Raw genomic sequence first — 27,005 nt, forward strand, 5'->3', positions numbered from 1 at the left:
CCGACGTCCTTCCGAGCAGACGAGAGCAGTCTTAACACACCACACACGGCAGGAATATCTGATCAGATTATTTTTACGATAATCGGAGCATCCTTAAGATTGTCGGAAGGGGTGAATCGGGGCTAAAATCGGCCTAATTATCCTGCCGTGTGAACCAGGCTGTAGATTGAAACAAAAGGTGTGCATGTAAACAATGAATGGCGACTGGCCGACTGCAGAAAGCAAAATCCGAATCCCGGACATTTTGGACGATCTCGACGGCCGGACATGTCCGGGAAAAAGAGGATGGTAACCCCTACTACTCAGCTTTCTCCACAGAACAGGAGCCTGCTAGCTTTGCTTCCAAAAAAAGATGGCTGACACTGTGTGTACATTCTGAGAGTGAGATCCCACCCTCTATGGGCGGGTTGAAAACATGCGGGACAGCTCCTACTACTGGCTGTAGTCTTTAACCTCTGGCCAAAAAATCCTCAGATGACGCAAAATGACGATTTTTGCGTCATCGGACGATTTTTTCCAGACAAAAAAATACATAAATCTCTCGTCTCAGGGGGATATGAGGGTGGAAAGCACGGTAATTCGAAAATACTACAGGTTTTCTATTAATACAAAGCTTAATGCTAAATCCTGAAGTATCCCTTTAATATTTTTTTGAGTAATTACATGGTAGGTAAAGACACTTAATAAGAAAAAAAAAAAAGATAACACTTTATTTTGATAATCTACTTTAAACATTCTACTAACTACAAGTCACTATGTTAACTAGCTGTCATTAGAGTATTAGTTGACGGTCTGTTTAATATCTGCTAACTCTTTATTTTGATGCTCCCCAACAGACATTCTAAGGACTATAAGTTACTTTGCAATTACGTCAACTTATTTTACTAACCCTAACCTAACAGTTTACTAACAATCTACTACAATCTACTAATGCTCCAATTAGGGTTAGTTGACATGTAGTTGCAAATAAATTAGTTATTGACGTAGTTGCAAATGAATGAGTGTCGTTGACATGTAGTTGCAAAGTTACTTATAGTTTGTGCAATGTCTAAAGTGGACTATTTAGAAAATAGTCAAAACAAAGCAAAAATACAGATGTGATGTCAGAAGATAAGCATTCATAAAGCTTAACAGATAAGAAAAAGAAATGCTTTGACAGATCCAATATGCACAATTACTGTATGGCAATACAGTGAGAAAAATAAGTATTTGAACACCCTGCTATTTTGCAAGTTCTCCCACTTGGAAATCATGGAGGGGTCTGAAATTGTCATCGTAGGTGCATGTCCACTGTGAGAGACATAATCGAAAAAAAAAAAATCCAGAAATCACAATATATGATTTTTTAACTATTTATTTGTATGATACAGCTGCAAATAAGTATTTGAACACCTGAGAAAATCAATGTTAATATTTGGTACAGTAGCCTTTGTTTGCAATTACAGAGGTCAAACGTTTCCTGTAGTTTTTCACCAGGTTTGCACACACTGCAGGAGGGATTTTGGCCCACTCCTCCACACAGATCTTCTCTAGATCAGTCAGGTTTCTGGGCTGTCGCTGAGAAACACGGAGTTTGAGCTCCCTCCAAAGATTCTCTATTGGGTTTAGGTCTGGAGACTGGCTAGGCCACGCCAGAACCTTGATATGCTTCTTACAGAGCCACTCCTTGGTTATCCTGGCTGTGTGTTTCGGGTCATTGTCATGTTGGAAGACCCAGCCTCGACCCATCTTCAATGCTCTATCTGAGGGAAGGAGGTTGTTCCCCAAAATCTCGCAATACATGGCCCCGGTCATCCTCTCCTTAATACAGTGCATTCGCCCTGTCCCATGTGCAGAAAAACACCCCCAAAGCATGATGCTACCACCCCCATGCTTCACAGTAGGGATGGTGTTCTTGGGATGGTACTCATCATTCTTCTTCCTCCAAACACGTTTAGTGGAATTATGACCAAAAAGTTCTATTTTGGTCTCATCTGACCACATGACTTTCTCCCATGACTCCTCTGGATCATCCAAATGGTCATTGGCAAACTTAAGACGGGCCTTGACATGTGCTGGTTTAAGCAGGGGAACCTTCCGTGCCATGCATGATTTCAAACCATGACGTCTTAGTGTATTACCAACAGTAACCTTGGAAACGGTGGTCCCAGCTCTTTTCAGGTCATTGACCAGCTCCTCCCGTGTAGTTCTGGGCTGATTTCTCACCTTTCTTAGGATCATTGAGACCCCACGAGGTGAGATCTTGCATGGAGGCCCAGTCCAAGGGAGATTGACAGTCATGTTTAGCTTCTTCCATTTTCTAATGATTGCTCCAACAGTGGACCTTTTTTCACCAAACTGCTTGGCAATTTCCCCGTAGCCCTTTCCAGCCTTGTGGAGGTGTACAATTTTGTCTCTAGTGTCTTTGGACAGCTCTTTGGTCTTGGCCATGTTAGTAGTTGGATTCTTACTGATTGTATGGGGTGGACAGGTGTCTTTATGCAGCTAACGACCTCAAACAGGTGCATCTAATTTAGGATAATAAATGGAGTGGAGGTGGACATTTTAAAGGCAGACTAACAGGTCTTTGAGGGTCAGAATTCTAGCTGATAGACAGGTGTTCAAATACTTATTTGCAGCTGTATCATACAAATAAATAGTTAAAAAATCATATATTGTGATTTCTGGATTTTTTTTTTTTAGATTATGTCTGTCACAGTGGACATGCACCTACGATGACAATTTCAGACCCCTCCATGATTTCCAAGTGGGAGAACTTGCAAAATAGCAGGGTCTGTCCAAATACTTATTTTCCTCACTGTATATGGTTTGACTTTATTGGGTATGCAGAAAAAAAAAAGAAGGATGTTTACATGTTTAATGCTGTAAGAATATATTTTTTGATTCTATAAACCAAAATCATATAAGAACAGATTAAGAAAAATTGTTAAGGTTTCGAGGCACCAGAATTTTTGGTGTATTTTATTAATTGACTTAGTAGACTTTGTTTTATGCTAAGCTATATGCTTGTTTCTTACCTTATGGAAAACATTACAAATGACGTTGTACAGCATGGATTTTGTAATCTGTAGTATAAAATTAAGTCTCAACACAACGTGTTTGATACTATACAGGCCATGTGGAAACAGTTGAAACACAATTGTGTAAAGCTACATGAAATATTGCTCACATTAGTACAGCCTTTCCCTCAGGGAGAAATGTTTGCGTGCCAAAACAACATCACTCAAACTTTTCATTGCGCAGCTGAGTGAGGTAATGCAAAGTAACGCACGAAAAAGTTAAGAAATCAAGTACTGTAGGATGTAAAGAAAGCATGAAAAATCACGAACCAATACCAAAAATAGGACTTGACATGACCTGACAAAAGCCCTATTCAGATGGTAATTGTTTCTCATGTGGTCGTCTGTAAAAATAAATTTGCTTGGCACCTCAGTGATAAAACTCATGCATTCAGATGGCGATTTATTTACAGTGAAGGAGCAAGTTTTGTGATCCCACGAACCCGGAAACGCGCTGCTCACGTGGTCAGTTTGCATGATAAAATGTCATATGTTAGGAATAGTAAGAATAAATTAATATTTAATATTAATAATGGGTTAAAAATAGGAAGATAGATATGCTGTTATAGGCCTAATTGAAATATAATTTTATAATTGATATAATTCTTTCTCATAATGATGTCATTTTAAAAATGTGGGAATTAGCGGAAATAAGTACGCCTCTTTTTTACATGAGGTAAACATCAAGCTTAGCAAATGGCTTTCAAGCCAGCCAATCAGAATTTAGCAGTCTCATCTCTGATTGGCTGGAATTATGGCATATTGTAACGCTGGGTTGTGTTGAGCAAGCGAACCGTCTGCGCTTAGAGAGCGCTCACGGCTGGTATGAAAGGAGCAAGAAAGTGAAACTTTGCACACGCGAAAGAGAACGTCCGCGCACATCCAAATACTTATTTTAAATGCAAAATTGATTTTCGTTCGCTCGCAATATTTTCTTATCTGCGAGACGAACATTTCTCCGCAAAACTCAGTTCACGCGCGTGCGAAATGCCCTTTTCCACGCTCAAAATGTGATCTTGCGCGCGCAGAATTGTGACCGAAATCTCACCCCATACTTTCCTACATATTTCAATAAGGTCCAAGTCTCCCTGTATGGGGGAGGGAGACTCACCTGTCGCACTGTTAGGCCTGGTTTTTCATATGACAGTCCTGTCTTTGTTCAATGTGTCTTTGGCTACATCTACATTAATCCGGATACATTTGAAAACAGCGTTTTCGTTTAAAAACGCTCTCCGTCCACACTAGCGTTTTCAGGCGTTTTCGGACGTTTCAGTGTGGATGAGAAACTTTTGAAAAACGCCTGAAAGAGATGAGAAAGTGTAGAGCCTGCGGTAAGCAGAACTACTTTCAAAACACTTAGGCTCTGTCATGAGTGTAGGAACCCATTACCCAGTTACGCATTATTTCCACATCTGCACTATGCAGTTGACGATAACCGCAATTTACTAGAATTGTAATGAGACGCGTTTGTAAACCATGTTTTCCGCCAAATAAAAGCTTGATGCAGTTTCCGTCAAAATAAAAGATCATGGGTCTCATTCATGAAACACGAGCAGAACGAATTTCTGTGTAAATCGTGTGTAAAGTGGTTCTGGTGTAAATTTTCGGATTCATTAAAATGTTCGTATTTTCCAAATGTTAGTTTGTACGAAAGAAATCTACACCTGCTCCCAGCCACGCGTAAATGGTGCGTTTAACATCCGTTTTGCTCATTAATAAGGCTGCATTTTAATTCACCTTAATCGGGTACATATTTACACAGCACTTTGAAAAAATATTATATATAGTAATTACATACGGTTTTTCTTTTTACTTTTATTATGAGAGCCAGTAATAGCATCTGCAAACGGAACACTTTAATCAAATAATTAATTGCTTTCAATAGGGCTGGGCAAACTAATAGCCCCTTAATTGTTACGGAAATGGTTTCCTATAAAATATCCAAAATCAGGCATAACAAGAAACATTTACGATGGCTGATATAGCGCTTTTGCTAGATTTGGCAGATAGAGCGCTGCGCAAAAGGCGTATTTTCAGAGACCGCGCAGACTTACTTGCCGAGACTACTATGTACGCTTGAAAATAAAATGTGGCGTTTTGAATGAACTTCTGATAATAAAACTTAAATTTCTGCATCTGGGAAATTTCTCTTTTTCATTCGCTTTTGAGAAGACATGTTGAAATCCTTCGTTTGGTGTCATAATATGATGCCCATATATAGTTGTCAGTCGGATTTAATGGGCGTGATTTATGGTAATTGAGAATGAGCGTGCACGCGCGTCCCATTTACGACTGATTGGAATTCATTAACACACACACACAGTGGCGTCATGCCCATTCAAAGTGCCCCCTCAGATTTTTCCTCCCTGATAATTGTTTTGTCACAACTTTATTCCTATTATGCTCCATAATATACCAGAGCCTATAACGACTCAAATGTTAGATTAGATTAGATTAGATTCAACTTTATTGTCATTACACAAGTACAGGTACAAGGCAACGAAATGCAGTTTAGGTCTAACCAGAAGTGCAATAGCAGCAAGTGCAGGATATACAGTGGTTCCATAAGTGCAGAACATGGATATGTACTGAATAAATATAGAGTTGAATACTATTATAAACAAAAATTTACAGATAGATTGTCCTATGAATATAATATACAGATAACTATTACTGTGAACAGAGTTTACAGCTAGATATGTACTGAATATAATAATATACAGATGGCTATTACTATAAACAGAATTTTACAGATAGATATGTACTATGAATATATATACAGATGGCTGTTACTATAAACAGAATGTGAGCATAATATACAGATGGCTATTACTATAAACAGAATTTAACAAATAGATATATGTATAAGTTAGGCTAATGAGCAGTATAACAATGGATTTAAAGTAGTGCAAATAAAGTTGGACAGAAGCTATCCGAGTGAAAGTGCAGTGGAAAGTAATTGCATATTACAGTTAAGGTACGATATTGCAATGTATATATAAACAGTCGGTACTGTAAATAAACAGTCGGCAGTGCAAATTGAGCATATTCCAGTCAAGGTAGTAGTGCAAGATGCATATGTAAACAGTTGTTACTGTAATAACAGTCAGCAGTGCAAATGAACATTATAGTATTGCAAATAACAAAATGGAGGCAGGTGTGAGGAGGGAGAGGAGAGTCAATCAGTATATGAGGGGAGTGGGATCAATGAGGGTTAGAGTTTAATAAAGAGACAGCTCTGGGGAAAAAACTGTTCTTTAGTCTGCTGGTCCTGGTCCGGAGGCACCTGAAACGCCTGCCGGAGGGCAGGAGAGAAAACAGTCTGTGGGCTGGGTGAGAGGAGTCCTTAAGGATGCTGCGAGCTCGATGCAGACAGCGTTTCCTCTGGATGTGCTCGATGGCAGGTAGTGGAGTCCCAGTGATGCGCTGGGCGGTTTTCACCACCCGCTGCAGTGCCTTGCGCTCTGCAACAGAACAGCTCCCATACCACACTGTAGCACAGTTGGTCAGGATGCTTTCTATTGCACAGCGATAGAAGTTCACCAGGATAGTGGAGGAAAGCTGATTCTTCCTCAGTGTCCTCAGGAAGAAAAGGCGCTGGTGAGCCTTCTTGACCAGGCTGGAGGTGTTGGTTGTCCAGGTCATGTCCGCCGAGATGTGGATCCCCAGGAACTTGAAACTGGAGACACGCTCAACAGCCATTCCATTGATGTGGATGGTGTCGTGTGTGCCTCTTGACACTTTCCTGAAGTCCACGATGAGCTCCTTCGTTTTGGTGGTGTTGAGGAGCTGGTTATTTTCGGTGCACCATGTGGCCAGGTGCTTGATCTCCTCCCTATAGGCAGTCTCATCGTTGTTGCTGATGAGACCAATCACCGTAGTGTCGTCCGCAAACTTGACGATGGAATTAGATCCGTACACAGGCTTGCAGTCGGAGGTGAAGAGGGAGTAGAGGAACGGGCTTAGCACACAGCCCTGTGGTACACCAGTGTTGAGTGTGATGGATGTGGAGCAGTTGGAGCCTGATCGAACATTCTGGGGTCTGTTGGTCAAGAAGTCCAAAATCCAGTTGCACATGGAGGTGTTGAAGCCCAGGTCTCCAAGTTTGGCTATTAACTTAGTTGGGATGACAGTGTTGAATGCTGAGCTGAAGTCAACAAACAGCATGCGTGCATAAGTGTTCTTATTGTCCAGATGTGTGAGCACAGAGTGCAGTGCCATGGAGACTGCATCCTCTGTGCTCCTATTGCTACGGTAGGCAAACTGGTGTGAGTCCAATGTGGATGGTAGAGAGTCTTTTAGGTGTGCCAGGACCAGCCGCTCAAAGCACTTCATTACGATGGGTGTGAGTGCTACAGGGCGGTAGTCATTAAGGCACTTCGGGCTGGAGTGTTTTGGCACTGGCACAATGGAAGTGCATTTAAAGCATGTTGGTACAGTTGCTTGGGCAAGAGACAGGTTGAAAATGTCTGTAAAAACCCCAGCGAGCTGCTCCGCACATGCCCTGAGTACGCGTCCAGGGATGTTGTCTGGTCCAGCAGCCTTGTGCGCGCTGATCCTGCTCAGTGCATTGCAGACATCTGTGGAGGAGAGTGTGATCGGTGGGTGGTCAGCTGAGGATTTGAGCTTGGTGGCAGTTTCTCTGTTGTCTCTTTCAAAGCGAGCATAAAAGTCATTTAGCTCGTTCAGGAAGTTGACATCAGTGGCTGCGGGGGTGGAGTGAGAGGGTTTGTAGTCACTGATGGCCTGAATGCCCTGCCACATGCGCCGAGGGTCAGCGTTGGAAAAGTGTCCCTCTATCTTAAGCTTGTAGCAGTGCTTGGCCTCTTTGATGCCCCTTTTCAGATTTGCTCTGGATGTGCTATAGGCTTGTGCATCTCCTGATCTGAAGGCAGTATTGCGTGTCTTCAATAGGAGTCGCACTTCCCTGTTCATCCATGGCTTCTGATTTGGGTATGTGGTGATCTGCTTCTGGGTTGTAACACTGTCAATGGTGGTATTAATATAATCCAGTACAGAGGAGGTGTAGCAGTCAATGTCCGTGTGAGAGCCACTGGTGGCTTGAGAAGCAAACATACTCCAGTCTGTGTGTAGAAACCTTTCCTGGAGTGAGAAATCTGCCCCCGCAGGCCACACCTTGATGGTCTTCACTGATGGCTTCACGCGATTGATCAGAGGTGCATATTTGGGGGTGAGGAACAAAGAAAGGTGATCTGACTGTCCCAAGTGGGGGAGGGGTGTCGCGACGTAAGCTTCAGCCATGTTTGTGTAAACATGGTCTAAGGTTTTGTTTCCTCTGGTGTGACAGGAAACATGCTGGTGAAATTTCGGTAGCACTGACTTTAAGTTTGAATGATTAAAATCACCCGCAACAATAAACGCAGCTTCCGGGTGAACGGTCTGTTGTTTACTGATGGCTGCGTGAAGTTCTTTCATAGCAAACTTGGCATCAGCATCCGGGGGAATATAGGCTGCAGTTATAATAGTGGAAGTGAACTCCCGCGGTAGATAAAACGGTCTACATTTAACCATGAGAAACTCAAGGTTAGCTGAACAATGTCTCCCAACAATAGCAGAGTTTGTGCACCAAGCTTTGTTAATGTAAATGCACAATCCACCACCTCTGGTCTTACCGGAGCCATCTAATGTTCTATCCGCCCGGAATGTATGGCGTCCCGCTAGCTCAATAGCGTTGTCCGGTATTCCGCTGTTTAACCATGTTTCCGTGAAAATTAGAACATTACAGTTCAAAAGTCTCTTGCTGTATGTGATGTTGAGTCGAATCTCCTCCATTTTGTTCAACAGCGACCGTACATTGGCAAGGAAAATGCTGGGTAAAGAGAGCCGGTGTGGTGTTAGCTTTAGCTTAGCTCTTAGTCCTCCGCGCTTCCCCCGCCTTTGTTTACGATCTCGCCGGCGCCTGCGAGCACTTCCGCCCGGCCGGGCAGAGTGCATAGCCTCGGGTGATCTGGCGATCTCAGGAAGGAGTCGAAGGTTGTCCATAAAACTGTCGGAAATTCGCAAACCAATATCCAAAAGCTCACCTTGGGTGTACGATGTTAAGGCACAACTGTTCTGGACGAACAGACCCGAAATGAGCAAGAAAAATACTGCTAAATTACAGAATCTGGAGAGACCGCGAGCCTCGCGATGTACTCGCGCCGCCATCTTGGATCACTGGCGTATTGTATTCAATGTATTCTTCTGGATGTGTAATAAATCGGTCAGCATCAGCCCGCCACTTTTTCCTAATATGGTGTCTGTGTATATCAAATAGCGCTCTAGAATCTTTGCTGTGTATGTTCAAGCAACTCACTCGTCTCGCACGTTGAGCTGGCAATGTTTTACAGATGGTCTTGAAGTGGTAAGTGGGCAAAGCAACAAATCGGCATTGAATTAGTTATCGGATGATATTAAAAGGTAGTGGGATTATTTGTGGTTGACCTGGAAATTTTAACTTGATCAAAAAGTTATGGATTTGATATTAGCTGCGAATTCAGAGCATTAACTTAAGTTGTGTCAGTGTAACGTTATCGATAGCTAGCCTAGTCTAACCGTAAACTAGTTGGCTAACGTTACTGCCATACAAAGCCATAGTAACGTTATCTGATCGGTTTTGAAACATCTGTTCTGTTTTGTCGTGTCAAAGTCTCCAGCTGGTTCAATTGTTTTCAGATTCATAGAAACGAGGGTGTTAAATTTGTTGTAGGCCTAGGCTAACTGCAAAATCCAACCTAACGTTGTCAAGGCATCGACTTGATGTTTCTCCCATAGACTGTTATTCACGGTTATCCACGGATCAGGCAGTGAAAAAAGATAGGCTACCCGTTCGAAAGCTACAGCATAGTTAGGGTTAGTAATGTTACATATTACATTTGATTTGATTACTTTTTTACATTTCTGTCAAATATTAACCATTTTCAAATAAACGGGGTAGTGTTGATTGAAATCTGTCAAACTTCTTTCAAAGTCCTTCATCACATATTAATATTAAAATAACTTAATTTCAGAGCACCACAAAGTCAGACCTCAGCACCTTTATGTACCTTTAATGTAAGATCGTTCTTAGGTCACATACCAATTTGAAATCATAACATAAAAACTGCAATGGTACTGTTTTTAAAAACGTGTAGTAGGCCTAAGTGTACAGTAAGTGTGTGTGTAAAAATGCTTTAATGAAGTAGACTTCAAAAGCTTTTGAATTTGAGTTTACAGTTCTTTCATCAACCTGTCTTCTCCCAAGTATTTCTGTCCCTCCCAAACTGCATTGAAATGGTATGTTTAGCAGCCAGAATAAAAAAAAAATTCAGGGGGAGAAACCCCCTGACCCCTCCTAACATGATCCAAATCACCCGTCATAAAACAATTGCACTCTCAGATTGTGCCCCCCCAGAATTTTGGCTTGCATGACGCCCCTGCACACACACATTTCACTATCACATCTGACGTTTACGAAGTATTTGTGAATCAGGAGAAGAGTTTTCGGGAAGGTCTCTTTACGCGCAAATCACTCACATATTTACTCGTATATTTACGAATGTTTCATGAATGAGACCCCATGTGTTTATCTCTTTCAAGTATAGAAATTAGTACAAAACTAATGGCGGCATGCCCCCGAACCCCCCTAGAAGGCCCAAGGCCACACAACACAGATTGACCAAAAATCCCGTGAGAAACACTGGTATTGCTATGCCAGTGCAGCTTATAGCTTGTTTTAGGATTCATCACTGTGGAGTCTAGTCCAATTGTATTAATAAATGACAGTTCTGTACTTATTTCATCTGTTAATATGAGAATCTTTGTTTCAGACCAGTTTTATTATTAATATCCGTGGAAAATGCGCATAAAAGGCACAAGGGAGAATAAATCGGACATCATCAATTAAATTTGCCCGTTTCCGCATAACCATCAAGGCCAATCAGCTTTCAGTATCACTAATGCGTCATCAAACCGGTGATGAAATCCAAATTATTGTTGAATTCTCTGTTAAAATTGATCCATTAATACTATCACTTTCTCTTCTATTCTATATCTATTTATAAAAAATAAAATAAAAAAGTACATGTAGCCTACTGCGTTAGATTAAACCGGCAAGGGTCATAGCACTTGCATATTGTCCTATTGTTAGTTTAACTGCTTCTATTGTTGCTGCTTAGTTTAACTGCTTCTAATGGCATTTTTAACATCAGGCATTGTTTATGATGAACATTGAGGATAACATTCATATCAAAGATATTAAAGAAAAATAACTTTTATTTAGCAAGGACGCATTACATTGATCAAAAGATTCTATTTCAAATAAATGCTGTTCTTCTGATATTTCTATTCATCAAAGAATCCTGACAAAAATGTATCAGGGTATCATAAAAAAAAAAAAATTAAGCATGCATGCAAAAAATGGTTTTCAACATTGATATAAATAAGAACCATAATTGAGCACCAATAATGATTGATAATAGAGCACAAAATCAGCATGTTGTATGATTTCTGAAGGATCATGTGACACTGAAGACTGGAGTAATGATGCTGAAAATTCAGCTTTGATAACAGGAATAAATGACATTTTAAATAATATTAAAACAGAAAACAGCTATTTTTAAGTGTAAGAATATTTCACAGTAAAAAAGCCAACTTACTGACAGTTCTCCAAATAAACATAAAACAGTAAAATGAACTGAGATATTTTTATTGGAAGTGTTCATGCATCATACTAAGTTGATTCAACAAATTCATTACTTAAATGATGAAAACGTACCATATCTTGTTGTTCAAACTAAATCGTTTTAGTTTTCATTGAAGTTCGCGTTTTTTGTTAGCGCGTGCGCAGTTTGAACCCTGAACGCATGCGCAGTTTGAGACTTCAGCTCCTCGGCGGTCACGTGTCTGTCTGCTGCTGTTCAGAAGGTCTTCCTTCAATTCAGCGTTTCTGTAGAATCACTGGTATGTATTAATCATTTTTTATAATCGACTGTATGTTATTTGTCATATATGATGTATATTGTGCTCTTCCCAAACTGATGGCATGATCTAATTCACCAGTGCTGCCGATTTCGCACACTTTTGGGTGCTTTTGCCAATGCTGTTGTTAACTAGCGGTGTCCTGCCTTTTCAATCCAGCGTTTCTAAAGAGTCACTGGTATGTATTAACGACACACTGACGGGAATATTGTTCTATGTGTTGTTCACTGTATCGCTTGTTTATACAAGGGGTTTGTTCCCGCCGGCGCTCTCTGGAAGACTACATTATCCATCACTGCCTAGAACTACAGCAAACTACGGCAACTCAAATAGCTCAAAATACACAACACGTTTAGTTTTTTAGTTTTTTTTTTCTCGTGGTGACTCTCCCTGCATTCCAAATGGCATAATGTTATGTGTTTTAAAAATAATATATATATTTTTTTATTGTGAATAATTTTTATTTTATTTTAAATTCATTCATTAATGATTAAAGTAATAATTGATGTGCTATATTAGACATTTTTGAAGTAGAAATCCGTTTTGAAAGTTCAAAACGCTGTTAATTAAAATAACTAGGTTAGCTGAAAGAAATATTGTTTAAAAAAAGGTTCAAAGACTTGACTTGGACTTGGCCTTTAGGGACTTGTGAACATGTCTGGTATTTATCATTTTTATAATCAACCGTATGTTTTGTCATATCAAATGAGATGTTTGCTCATTATGTATTTACAGTAGTTGAGGAGTTCAGAGAGAGATGGCCTGCCACCTGCACTTTTTCTAAAGGATGAGGTAAACCATTTAATAGCAACTGTCAATATTAATAATTAGTCTAATTATTATTTCTAAATATTTAGAACATTTTAGTAATACTAATAGTAGTAAAACTTTGTGGTGATTCCAATTGACTTTTTTTTTTTTTTTTACAGATCTCCATGGAGTTTTGGTGTATCTGTAACGGCGACTACCTGTGGAAGTTCAACATATCCCTTGAAAAGTACACAATACCTCTCCTAAAACTCTACAGGAAGAATGAATGCGTTTAGAGAAGAAATTAGGACTCTTTGGTCAAGCTGGATGAACAGGTACTCTTTTAAGATGTTTGTCCTTTGATATATTCAAAACACTGCAGTAGTGCTGCACGATTAATCGTATCGATTTATATAGATTTTTTTTATATTTGTAAAGGACATTATTAACTGGTATTTTTTTTTGTAATCAAACAGTTTTCGGAACGTTAATGTTACAGAAGGAACGCATGGACAGAAACGTTAAAAATATGTCTAAAATGTTAAAATATTTTTCGGTCTTAAGCCCTGGTTCAAATGTTTACCTCATTGCCTTGCCTTAAATAAGACATTTCTCCTAAACCATAGGTTCTCAAAGTGCGGCCGCGATAACATCTGATAACATCTGTAAAACTGTTAAAACTGGACATTGCTTTGAAAGAATGAATCTCCGTTTAGTGGTGTTTAGCGGCATCTATAAGCATAAGCGGTAATTACAGGTGTGTAATTTTTTTACAGGTGTGCAGCCACACGGCAAAATCAACACATCATACACGAAACGATTTGACTCCCGAGCATTCCCAGGTCAGACGGGAAATCTCGCAAAATCTCTCGAGATCAAACGTGACTTCAGAGTAAACAATCATGTCGGACGAAGAGAATGCAGTGGCGATAGTTTGTAGTTTGTTTTTAACCGAAAAAAAACCGTTATCAGTTGGTCCTCCATCTCCGACGTCCACCGGACTTTCTGGTGTGCCATGCCGCCGGCTGTTTTGATTTTGTTTCCCGGTGCTTCCTCGCCGCCTCGTCACCTCGCTTTCTGATTGGCTACACGCCACAGTCTACAGGCTGCGTGCTCGTTTGTCCCCGGGGGACACCACACACGAGGAGAAATCGGGCCAAAAAAATCCAACATGTTGCATATCCCCGATTTGAGATCGGAACGGTCCCGACGTCCTTCCGAGCAGACGAGAGCAGTCTTAACACACCACACACGGCAGGAATATCTGATCAGCTTATTTTACGATAATCGGAGCATCCTTAAGATTGTCGGAAGGGGTGAATCGGGGCTAAAATCGGCCTAATTATCCTGCCGTGTGAACCAGGCTGTAGATTGAAACAAAAGGTGTGCATGTAAACAATGAATGGCGACTGGCCGACTGCAGAAAGCAAAAGCCGAATCCCGGACATTTTGGACGATCTCGACGGCCGGACATGTCCGGGAAAAAGAGGATGGTAACCCCTACTACTCAGCTTTCTCCACAGAACAGGAGCCTGCTAGCTTTGCTTCCAAAGAAAGATGGCTGACACTGTGTGTACATTCTGAGAGTGAGATCCCACCCTCTATGGGCGGGTTGAAAACATGCGGGACAGCTCCTACTACTGGCTGTAGTCTTTAACCTCTGGCCAAAAAATCCTCAGATGACGCAAAATGACGATTTTTGCGTCATCGGACGATTTTTTCCAGACAAAAAAATACATAAATCTCTCGTCTCAGGGGGATATGAGGGTGGAAAGCACGGTAATTCGAAAATACTACAGGTTTTCTACTAATACAAAGCTTAATGCTAAATCCTGAAGTATCCCTTTAATATTTTTTTGAGTAATTACATGGTAGGTAAAGACACTTAATAAGAAAAAAAAAAAAAGATAACACTTTATTTTGATAATCTACTTTAAACATTCTACTAACTACAAGTCACTATGTTAACTAGCTGTCATTAGAGTATTAGTTGACGGTCTGTTTAATATCTGCTAACTCTTTATTTTGATGCTCCCCAACAGACATTCTAAGGACTATAAGTTACTTTGCAATTACGTCAACTTATTTTACTAACCCTAACCTAACAGTTTACTAACAATCTACTACAATCTACTAATGCTCCAATTAGGGTTAGTTGACATGTAGTTGCAAATAAATTAGTTATTGACGTAGTTGCAAATGAATGAGTGTCGTTGACATGTAGTTGCAAAGTTACTTATAGTTTGTGCAATGTCTAAAGTGGACTATTTAGAAAATAGTCAAAACAAAGCAAAAATACAGATGTGATGTCAGAAGATAAGCATTCATAAAGCTTAACAGATAAGAAAAAGAAATGCTTTGACAGATCCAATATGCACAATTACTGTATGGCAATACAGTGAGAAAAATAAGTATTTGAACACCCTGCTATTTTGCAAGTTCTCCCACTTGGAAATCATGGAGGGGTCTGAAATTGTCATCGTAGGGCATGTCCACTGTGAGAGACATAATCGAAAAAAAAAAAAAATCCAGAAATCACAATATATGATTTTTTAACTATTTATTTGTATGATACAGCTGCAAATAAGTATTTGAACACCTGAGAAAATCAATGTTAATATTTGGTACAGCAGCCTTTGTTTGCAATTACAGAGGTCAAACGTTTCCTGTAGTTTTTCACCAGGTTTGCACACACTGCAGGAGGGATTTTGGCCCACTCCTCCACACAGATCTTCTCTAGATCAGTCAGGTTTCTGGGCTGTCGCTGAGAAACACGGAGTTTGAGCTCCCTCCAAAGATTCTCTATTGGGTTTAGGTCTGGAGACTGGCTAGGCCACGCCAGAACCTTGATATGCTTCTTACAGAGCCACTCCTTGGTTATCCTGGCTGTGTGTTTCGGGTCATTGTCATGTTGGAAGACCCAGCCTCGACCCATCTTCAATGCTCTATCTGAGGGAAGGAGGTTGTTCCCCAAAATCTCGCAATACATGGCCCCGGTCATCCTCTCCTTAATACAGTGCATTCGCCCTGTCCCATGTGCAGAAAAACACCCCCAAAGCATGATGCTACCACCCCCATGCTTCACAGTAGGGATGGTGTTCTTGGGATGGTACTCATCATTCTTCTTCCTCCAAACACGTTTAGTGGAATTATGACCAAAAAGTTCTATTTTGGTCTCATCTGACCACATGACTTTCTCCCATGACTCCTCTGGATCATCCAAATGGTCATTGGCAAACTTAAGACGGGCCTTGACATGTGCTGGTTTAAGCAGGGGAACCTTCCGTGCCATGCATGATTTCAAACCATGACGTCTTAGTGTATTACCAACAGTAACCTTGGAAACGGTGGTCCCAGCTCTTTTCAGGTCATTGACCAGCTCCTCCCGTGTAGTTCTGGGCTGATTTCTCACCTTTCTTAGGATCATTGAGACCCCACGAGGTGAGATCTTGCATGGAGCCCCAGTCCAAGGGAGATTGACAGTCATGTTTAGCTTCTTCCATTTTCTAATGATTGCTCCAACAGTGGACCTTTTTTCACCAAGCTGCTTGGCAATTTCCCCGTAGCCCTTTCCAGCCTTGTGGAGGTGTACAATTTTGTCTCTAGTGTCTTTGGACAGCTCTTTGGTCTTGGCCATGTTAGTAGTTGGATTCTTACTGATTGTATGGGGTGGACAGGTGTCTTTATGCAGCTAACGACCTCAAACAGGTGCATCTAATTTAGGATAATAAATGGAGTGGAGGTGGACATTTTAAAGGCAGACTAACAGGTCTTTGAGGGTCAGAATTCTAGCTGATAGACAGGTGTTCAAATACTTATTTGCAGCTGTATCATACAAATAAATAGTTAAAAAATCATATATTGTGATTTCTGGATTATTATTTTTTAGATTATGTCTGTCACAGTGGACATGCACCTACGATGACAATTTCAGACCCCTCCATGATTTCCAAGTGGGAGAACTTGCAAAATAGCAGGGTCTGTCCAAATACTTATTTTCCTCACTGTATATGGTTTGACTTTATTGGGTATGCAGAAAAAAAAAAGAAGGATGTTTACATGTTTAATGCTGTAAGAATATATTTTTTGATTCTATAAACCAAAATCATATAAGAACAGATTAAGAAAAATTGTTAAGGTTTCGAGGCACCAGAATTTTTGGTGTATTTTATTAATTGACTTAGTAGACTTTGTTTTATGCTAAGCTATATGCTTGTTTCTTACCTTATGGAAAACATTACAAATGACGTTGTACAGCATGGATTTTGTAATCTGTAGTATAAAATTAAGTCTCTCAACACAACGTGTTTGATACTATACAGGCCATGTGGAAACAGTTGAAACACAATTGTGTAAAGCTACATGAAATATTGCTCACATTAGTACAGCCTTTCCCTCAGGGAGAAATGTTTGCGTGCCAAAACAACATCACTCAAACTTTTCATTGCGCAGCTGAGTGAGGTAATGCAAAGTAACGCACGAAAAAGTTAAGAAATCAAGTACTGTAGGATGTAAAGAAAGCATGAAAAATCACGAACCAATACCAAAAATAGGACTTGACATGACCTGACAAAAGCCCTATTCAGATGGTAATTGTTTCTCATGTGGTCGTCTGTAAAAATAAATTTGCTTGGCACCTCAGTGATAAAACTCATGCATTCAGATGGCGATTTATTTACAGTGAAGGAGCAAGTTTTGTGATCCCACGAACCCGGAAACGCGCTGCTCACGTGGTCAGTTTGCATGATAAAATGTCATATGTTAGGAATAGTAAGAATAAATTAATATTTAATATTAATAATGGGTTAAAAATAGGAAGATAGATATGCTGTTATAGGCCTAATTGAAATATAATTTTATAATTGATATAATTCTTTCTCATAATGATGTCATTTTAAAAATGTGGGAATTAGCGGAAATAAGTACGCCTCTTTTTTACATGAGGTAAACATCAAGCTTAGCAAATGGCTTTCAAGCCAGCCAATCAGAATTTAGCAGTCTCATCTCTGATTGGCTGGAATTATGGCATATTGTAACGCTGGGTTGTGTTGAGCAAGCGAACCGTCTGCGCTTAGAGAGCGCTCACGGCTGGTATGAAAGGAGCAAGAAAGTGAAACTTTGCACACGCGAAAGAGAACGTCCGCGCACATCCAAATACTTATTTTAAATGCAAAATTGATTTTCGTTCGCTCGCAATATTTTCTTATCTGCGAGACGAACATTTCTCCGCAAAACTCAGTTCACGCGCGTGCGAAATGCCCTTTTCCACGCTCAAAATGTGATCTTGCGCGCGCAGAATTGTGACCGAAATCTCACCCCATACTTTCCTACATATTTCAATAAGGTCCAAGTCTCCCTGTATGGGGGAGGGAGACTCACCTGTCGCACTGTTAGGCCTGGTTTTTCATATGACAGTCCTGTCTTTGTTCAATGTGTCTTTGGCTACATCTACATTAATCCGGATACATTTGAAAACAGCGTTTTGGTTTAAAAACGCTCTCCGTCCACACTAGCGTTTTCAGGCGTTTTCGGACGTTTCAGTGTGGATGAGAAACTTTTGAAAAACGCCTGAAAGAGATGAGAAAGTGTAGAGCCTGCGGTAAGCAGAACTACTTTCAAAACACTTAGGCTCTGTCATGAGTGTAGGAACCCATTACCCAGTTACGCATTATTTCCACATCTGCACTATGCAGTTGACGATAACCGCAATTTACTAGAATTGTAATGAGACGCGTTTGTAAACCATGTTTTCCGCCAAATAAAAGCTTGATGCAGTTTCCGTCAAAATAAAAGATCATGTGTTTATCTCTTTCAAGTATAGAAATTAGTACAAAACTAATGGCGGCATGCCCCCGAACCCCCCTAGAAGGCCCAAGGCCACACAACACAGATTGACCAAAAATCCCGTGAGAAACACTGGTATTGCTATGCCAGTGCAGCTTATAGCTTGTTTTAGGATTCATCACTGTGGAGTCTAGTCCAATTGTATTAATAAATGACAGTTCTGTACTTATTTCATCTGTTAACTCTCACTCGTTCCTACTCACTCATTACGGGCTTTAAGAGTACTGGGTCTTGTCACGGCTTTGCCTGGCTCCTCCTCCTGTCTGTGTGCTGCGTCTGTCTCCTATAGGTGAGCTGGGCGCAGGTGTTTGGAGTTGTGCTAATCAGTTCCTGGTCCAGGCCTTTAAAGACGCTTCAGATGAGACCGGGAGGAGATCTGCCGCTGTTCCATATCTCTCCCGCACCGTTTAGGATTTTGTTTTGCTTATTCATTGCACCTCACTATACTGATTGCTTACACTTTTATTTTTCAAAGCCAACTGCATTACTGATTGTATACAGTTTATTCTGTTAAATTCTATTTATTTAATAAATCTAATATATATTGTTATTCCGCGTGTGGTCTTTCCCTACTCTGTTGCTTGCTTTGAGCCAGGCTTGTAACAGATTTGGGGATCTCGTCTGGTATTTTGAACCATCGATCGGTAAATATGCGTTTTTTTCAATTGAGTTTGAGTATTTAATAGTGTTCGTTGTGAAACGCCCAAAGTATTGTAGGCCGTTTTGATTAACGTGCCTAAATTTGTTGTCTGTATTTGGATCCTATGGTGATCCAGCGCAGTAAGTTTGATTGGGCATTAAACGCATGGTAAATTATTGGAAAGACACACGCGGATCAGTTAACTAGGTTTTGATTTTTTTTTTTGTATTACGTCTGTGCGGGAGATAAAGAGATAATTTGGTTTGTTTGTGCCTGGGGTTGTTTAAATACAGCCAGGTTAAAGTATTGTGGGTGGTTTATTGTTGGGTAGGTGCGGGCCTTCGCTGTGTTTGCGAGACAAAATTTTTTTAAATTTAAAAAAAAAAAAAAATTAATTGATGGTGTAGCCATTGGAGCTTTGCGAACCCCTGCTAAGCGTTTAACGCTTGTTTGTTATTTTAGTTTTTTGTTTTTGTGCTATATCCTGGGCGGAGGGCACAGTCGTGGATGCCTGCTTTAACGGCATTTTGTCGGGGAAGTTAGGTGCCGCTGATATCGTGTATTAAAAATCTCTGCTCTTGGGGTATGCATGAAGTGGATCGATGTGTGCAGGGCAGCTCTGTTTTTTTTTTTGTCTTGTAGCTGCAGTGTGCGGGCCGCACTTACATTGATAAACGTGCTTATTTAAAATTTGGTTTAAGGGTTAAAGCAAAAAGGAAATAAATGGATACTTTGGATAATTTTTTCGCTGCTCCATCAGATCAGGTTTTAGATACGTTGACTAAGGAGCAGTTGTGTGACGTTAGTGAACATTATAATTTTGAATTGGGCTTGAAAAAAAATGCGAAATTGGCGCAGATAAGGCAGGCGGTTAGAACTAAGTTGGCTGAAAGAAAAGTTCTTCCATCAATAGCTTCAATGGATGAGTTGGAGCCTGAAGGTGCTTCAACGCCATTGGCAACATTGGGTGAGTCTCGGAGTAATTTTGGTCTTACCTTTGAACAACAAAAAGAGTTGTTAGAAATGCAACAAAGAGAGAGAGAAGCTGAACGTAGAGAGAGAGAAGCTGAACGTCAATTAGAATATAATAAAATCCAAAGTGATCGAGAAATTGCTTTAGAACGTCTTAGGTTGATTGCAGAAGGGAAAATTAGAGGTGATGCTGGTGGGGATGTTCCGACTGGACCAGCGCGCACCCCTGATATCTCTAATATGGCCAGATTGCTACCAAGGTTTAATGAGAAAGATCCGGATGTGTTCTTTTCACTGTTTGAAAGTGTGGCAGAGGATCGTGGTTGGAGTGACTCTGAACGAACGTTGTTACTCCAGAGCGTTCTAGTTGGAAAAGCGCAGGAGGCGTTTATTGCTTTGTCGGTGCCTGAAAGAAGGATTTATAAAAGGGTGAAAGATGCTGTGCTTAAAGTATATGAGTTAGTTCCAGAAGCATATAGACTGCGATTTCGTAATTGGAAGAAGGGAGAAAAGCAGACTTATACAGAGGTAGTAAGAGAGCTGAATTGTCATTTCAATCGTTGGTGTGCGGCAGTAGGCGTCTCTACCTTTGAAGAGTTGTGTAATTTAATTGTTTTAGAGCAATTTAGAAACATCCTCCCTGATCGAATCGCAGTATATATAAATGAGCGGAAGGTAAAAACAGCAGCAGACGCCGCAGTTTTATCTGATGAATACGTTTTAACGCACAGGCAAAATTTTAAAGAATATAATCCAGGAAAGGGCTACCGCGAGCAGCGCTTTGGACGTTTCAGTGAACGTCCAGGATTTTCTAATACTGCCACCAGTCAGTCAGTTGCCAAGGAACAGTCTCGTGGAAAGGCAGATCCGGATGCTTGTCGTTACTGTTTTGAGAAGGGGCATTGGAAGAACGAGTGTCCAGCCTTGAAAGAAAGGGGCCAGAGGAGCAAACCTGGCGCAGCAAGACCTGTTGCTCTTGCCGTTACTGGTGCGCGCGCACGGTCTGAGTTCATCCAAACGGTCACAGAGATTAGGTCAAACCCTGAAGTGGGTGTGGCCTCCTCTAATTTGTCTGCAGACAGCCTTGTTGGATCTAGCCAGTATCGCCGTTCGGATGTAATTGAAGCCGATGTCAATGATTGCACTCCTTTCATTACAGATGGTTTTGTATCATTGGTGGGCAGTTCTGCCAAGGTGCCAGTTAAAATTCTTAGAGATACGGGGGCTGGTGAATCTTTTCTTCTAGAGTCTGTTTTGTCTCTTTCTAGTGAGTCCAGCGTTGGTAATGTTTTAGTGAGGGGAATTGGGTTGCAGGTTGTAACTGTTCCTCTGCATAGGATTGAGCTACAGTCAGACCTGGTTCAGGGTGAGGTTGTCATTGCTGTGCGCCATTCGTTGCCTGTAGATGGTGTACATCTCATCTTGGGTAATAACTTGGCTGGAGAGCGTGTTTGGCGTGATGTGCCGCCACCTGTGGTGGTTAAGAGTGTTCCATCTATCCCATCAGGTGCTGATAGTAGCCTGCAGAGCTTACCTGAGGTGTTTCCTGCCTGTGCAGTAACACGTGCCATGGACCGTGCTTCTGGAACTGAGGTTTTAGAGAGAAATCATAAGCCTGATTTACAGCCTATTGTTTTGCCAGATTTGCCATCTTCTCTGTCATTTAGTGATTTTGTTGTAGCTCAGAAGGAGGACTCAACATTGAGTGAACTGTTTGCTGGGGTTTTGCCCGTTGAGGAGCGACATAGTGCAGCGAGGGGTTATTTTGTTAAGGATGGGCTGTTGGTTCGTAAGTGGATGCCTCAGACTAATGATATGTTTGACGATCCTGTTTTCCAGATAGTAGTACCCGTGAAGTTTAGAGACTTGATACTACAGACGGCTCATGGTGATATAGCGGGCCATTTGGGTGTGCGGAAGACGTATGACAGACTTATGAAGTACTTCTACTGGCCTTGCCTAAAGAAGGATGTGGCATGCTTCATTAAGACCTGTCATACATGTCAGCTAACTGGAAAGCCTAATCAGGTGATCAAGCCAGCTCCACTTTACCCTATTCCAGCTTTAGGGAACCCATTTGAGTATTTGCTAATCGACTGTGTTGGACCACTGCCTCCATCTAGGTCAGGGTGTGTTTACCTTTTGACTGTGATGTGTCAGGCCACCCGTTACCCCGCTGCCTATGCGTTACGTACAATTTCTACCAAGTCTGTGGTGAAGGCTCTCTCTCAGTTTATCTCCATCTTTGGCATCCCACAGATTATTCAGAGTGACAGAGGCTCCAATTTTACATCACGGATGTTTTCAGAAGTGCTTGAGCAGCTGCATGTTAAACATCAGGTTAGTAGTGCTTATCACGCCCAGAGCCAAGGCTCGTTGGAGCGGTTTCGCCAGACGCTCAAGTCACTGCTTAGGGGTTACTGTGTTCAGCTCAGCAAAGATTGGGAGGAAGGGCTTCCATGGTTGTTGCTTGCAGCACGTGAGGTAACACAGGAAAGTACAGGTTTCTCACCTAATGATTTGGTGTTCGGCCATAGAGTTCGTGGGCCTTTAGCTGTCCTGCAGGATAAGCTGAAGTGTCCTGAGAGTCCTACTAACTTGTTGGAGTATGTGAACGGCTTCCGCCGAAAATTGTTCTTAGCTTGTGAGATGGCTGTAGAAAATCTGACTAAGGCTCAGAAGAAAATGAAGAGCTGGTATGACCGCCGGGCTGAGCCGAGAGTGTTCAGTCCTGGAGATCAGGTTCTGGCACTGTTGCCGATAGCCGGTTCTCCTTTTCTTGCTAAATATGCAGGTCCCTACACGGTTGTTCGGCAGGTGTCAGACCTGAACTATCTAGTTTCAACTCCTGATCGTAGGCGTAATACGCAACTCTGTCACATTAATCTTTTGAAACCTTACTACAGTAGGTCTCCAGTTTCTGGGGCAGCAGAGACTGGTGATCAGGTTAAGTCAGTTGCTTTGGCTGCCGTTGCTGGGATATCTAGCTTCTCTCCCCACATGGTGGCAGCGTGTGGTGATGAGGATGTGGTTAGCCCAGACGACTGTGTGCTCCAGCCTCGGTTGAAGAACTCAGAGAAGTTGTCGGAGTTGGGGTCACTACTGGGGCATTTGTCCAAGGAGAGGGCATTAGAAGTTGAGTCATTGATTTGTAACTTTCCTGCTTTGTTTTCAGACACACCGTCATGCACTCATTTGATCAAGCACGACATTGATGTGGGTGACACTGAGCCGATAAGGCAGAGGTTTTATCGGGTGTCACTCGAGAAACAGCAGCACCTAGAGGCAGAGGTGAAGTATCTCTTGAATAATGGTTTGGCAGAACCCTCTTATTCCAGTTCGGCTTCACCTTGCATTCTAGATAGTAAACCTGACGGGACGTATAGATTTTGTACCGATTATCGGAAGCTAAATAACATCACAAAGCCAGATTCTTTTCCGCTCCCAAGGGTTGAGGACTGTGTTGACCGGGTAGGATCGGCCAGGTTTGTAAGTAAATTTGATTTACTTAAAGGCTACTATCAGGTTCCTTTGACGCCTCGCGCTCAGGAGGTTTCAGCCTTTATAACACCGTCTGGCCTGTATTCGTACTCGGTGATGAGCTTTGGTTTACGAAATGCGCCCGCCACATTTCAGCGACTAATGAACCGCGTAGTCTCTGGTTTACAGGGCTGTGCTGTTTATTTGGACGATGTGGTCGTGTATAGTGACGGGTGGTCTGAACATCTTGAGCGTATCCAGGCTCTTTTTACACGGCTAGTTGAAGCTGGACTCACTGTAAATCTCGCTAAGTGCGAGTTTGCCCAGGCAACCGTTGTTTATTTAGGGAAGGTGGTGGGGCAGGGCCAGGTGAGGCCTGTGCACGCTAAGGTGGTGGCTATCGATAATTTCCCTGTTCCAGCTACCAAACCTGAGCTCAGACGCTTTTTAGGAATGGTGGGGTATTATCGTGGCTTCTGTGCTAACTTTTCCACTGTCGTTGCCCCATTGACTGACCTTTTGAAGGGCCGTATTAAATTTGATTGGACTGCGATTTGTCAGGCCGCATTTGATAATGTGAAGCTGTTGTTAACATCTGCTCCTGTTTTAATGGCTCCCCGCATGGACCAGTCCTTCGAGATGCAGGTCGACGCTAGCCACGTGGGTGCTGGGGCCGTACTCCTGCAGAGGGATGAGCAAGGCATAGATCGGCCAGTGTGTTTCTTCTCAAAAAAGTTTAACCGTCACCAGTTAAATTACTCGACCATCGAGAAAGAAACACTAGCTTTAATCTGGGGATTACAACACTTTGATGTTTATTTAAGTGGGGGTGCTGTTCCGGTTACCATCTATTCTGATCACAACCCACTAACGTTCTTATATTCTCTAAAGAGCCCAAGTCAGCGCCTTATGCGCTGGGTGTTATTTTTACAACCGTATAGCCTACTGATCCGGCACATTCGGGGTGTGGATAACATCATGGCTGACGCCTTGTCCCGTGCCCCGTCTGAGCCGGAGTGAGTCAGTGTCTTGTCCTGTCTGTTTCTCTCTCTGGTATCTCCTATCTCTTTCTCTGTCTCGTCTCCTTAAAAATTTGGCTTTCCAGGTACCGGGACTTGCTGGAGCCTTGAGTTTGAGGGAGGGTAGTTGGAACTACTGGGGAGTGGAGGGAGGGGGCGAGCCTGCTGGATTCAAGTAACCATTTTTGTATCTGCTTTGCAGGCTTGGACGGAGTGTCCAAGCCATGACCCCTAGACAAAGTTGAGTATTTTTAACATTTGGTGTTTATTAATAATTTCATATGGATATGTGATATGTATGTTAGTTATTTGAGATGTTGGGTGCTGGGTGGAGGTGTGTAAATTTTTTTTTTCAGAGTCTCTCTTTGAGAGGCCTCTGTCGTAAGGGGGGGGGGGGGTGTCACGGCTTTGCCTGGCTCCTCCTCCTGTCTGTGTGCTGCGTCTGTCTCCTATAGGTGAGCTGGGCGCAGGTGTTTGGAGTTGTGCTAATCAGTTCCTGGTCCAGGCCTTTAAAGACGCTTCAGATGAGACCGGGAGGAGATCTGCCGCTGTTCCATATCTCTCCCGCACCGTTTAGGATTTTGTTTTGCTTATTCATTGCACCTCACTATACTGATTGCTTACACTTTTATTTTTCAAAGCCAACTGCATTACTGATTGTATACAGTTTATTCTGTTAAATTCTATTTATTTAATAAATCTAATATATATTGTTATTCCGCGTGTGGTCTTTCCCTACTCTGTTGCTTGCTTTGAGCCAGGCTTGTAACAGTCTGCATTTACTTTTTACAGTGCCTTTCAACTCTCTCTGTTCGTGGGCATCTAAAATGAATCAATAACACAAATTAAAGTCAAAGTCAAGTCAAAATGTATTTCTAAAACACATTTAAAAGCAACAGATTTTCACTACAAGTGCTGTACAATAAAACATGGAGCATATAAAACACAAACAAAACAAAACATATTAAGTTTAACATATTGGTCAGTGCTAAGCATTCCTAATTTATCTGTGATATAAATAAGATGCTAAAATTGTTATTTATACAGTATGTACAGATTGTTGATATATACAGATTGGTCATAAATAAGGCACTATATTTAAAGATGACTTTGTCTTGACTTTTAAAACGAAGCAAATGTGGCTGTGATGACTTGATGACTTCTTTCTGTGGCGCGCTGTAGCGCAGCAAAATGAGAATAATTTAAAGGGGCTTTTTACAATAAAATCAGCAATACTATATTAACCCCGATCAAATACAAGTAGCCGACTACGCCACCTAGGTTGTTTTAATGGAACCCAGGACCCAAGTTAATCATTCACTGAGGGCTGGACAGTATTGACTCTCAACAGATAGATTGAATTACAAAAATACTTTATTAGACTATAAAATGATCTCAATATTAAAAACAGTTATCAAAAGGAATGCAGTCCTCAGCACAGTCTGGTATGATGTCCTTCTGGTGAATGAACAAATGTCCTGGGTTGGTCTCAGCATGTAGTTCTCCACAGATCCAGAGATTATAGTGTACTAGAAAGAAATAAGAAACAACTACCAGTATCTCCAGTCCAATGCAAGAAAAAGCTAACTACACTCCCACTGGTGCACGCAAATCCCCACACCATGTAATACACACTGCAACCCAAATAAATCACACCACAGCAAAAGGAAAACAAGAGCTATGGATAGTAAGTTATACTGGAAATTAGTTCTTAGTCTCTTATTATGGATTATCTCTATTATGAATTGTCTCTATTCTGAATTAGATGCAAAATGATCAACACAATATTCATCAGACGATCTTCAACTGGGGTTGTACTCACAATATGACTGGGTAGCAGTTCCCACTACCCAGTCTAGTTAATTTCCAGCGTTGTGAAATCCTCCGTCGCCGTCTCACCAACCGCGGTCTCACTCGTCTCCGACCAGCACTCGTTGATTCGCTCCTCCAAACAGCAACCGCTGATACACTCGACTCTGTACACGCTGACCCACTCGTCTCCAACAGCCGCGCCTATGATTGCTCTGCGTCGCCGTCGTGCTCACCGCCCACTGTTGCCGTCTCCAAACGATCGCTGACCCACTCGTCTCCAACAGCCGCGCCTATGATTGCTCTGCGTCGCCGTCGTGCTCACCGCCCACTGTTGCCGTCTCCAAACGATCGCTGACTCACTCGTTCCCGCACAGCCGTAAAACGTTTGGTTTTCACTGTTCAGCGTTTCTTCTCAGACGCCAGCACCTGTTCAAAACACTCAACTCCCATCAATTCACTCCCATCACATTT

This window comes from Rutilus rutilus (genome assembly GCF_951802725.1).
Source record: "Rutilus rutilus genome assembly, chromosome: 21".
Classification (NCBI taxonomy): Eukaryota; Metazoa; Chordata; class Actinopteri; order Cypriniformes; family Leuciscidae; genus Rutilus; species Rutilus rutilus.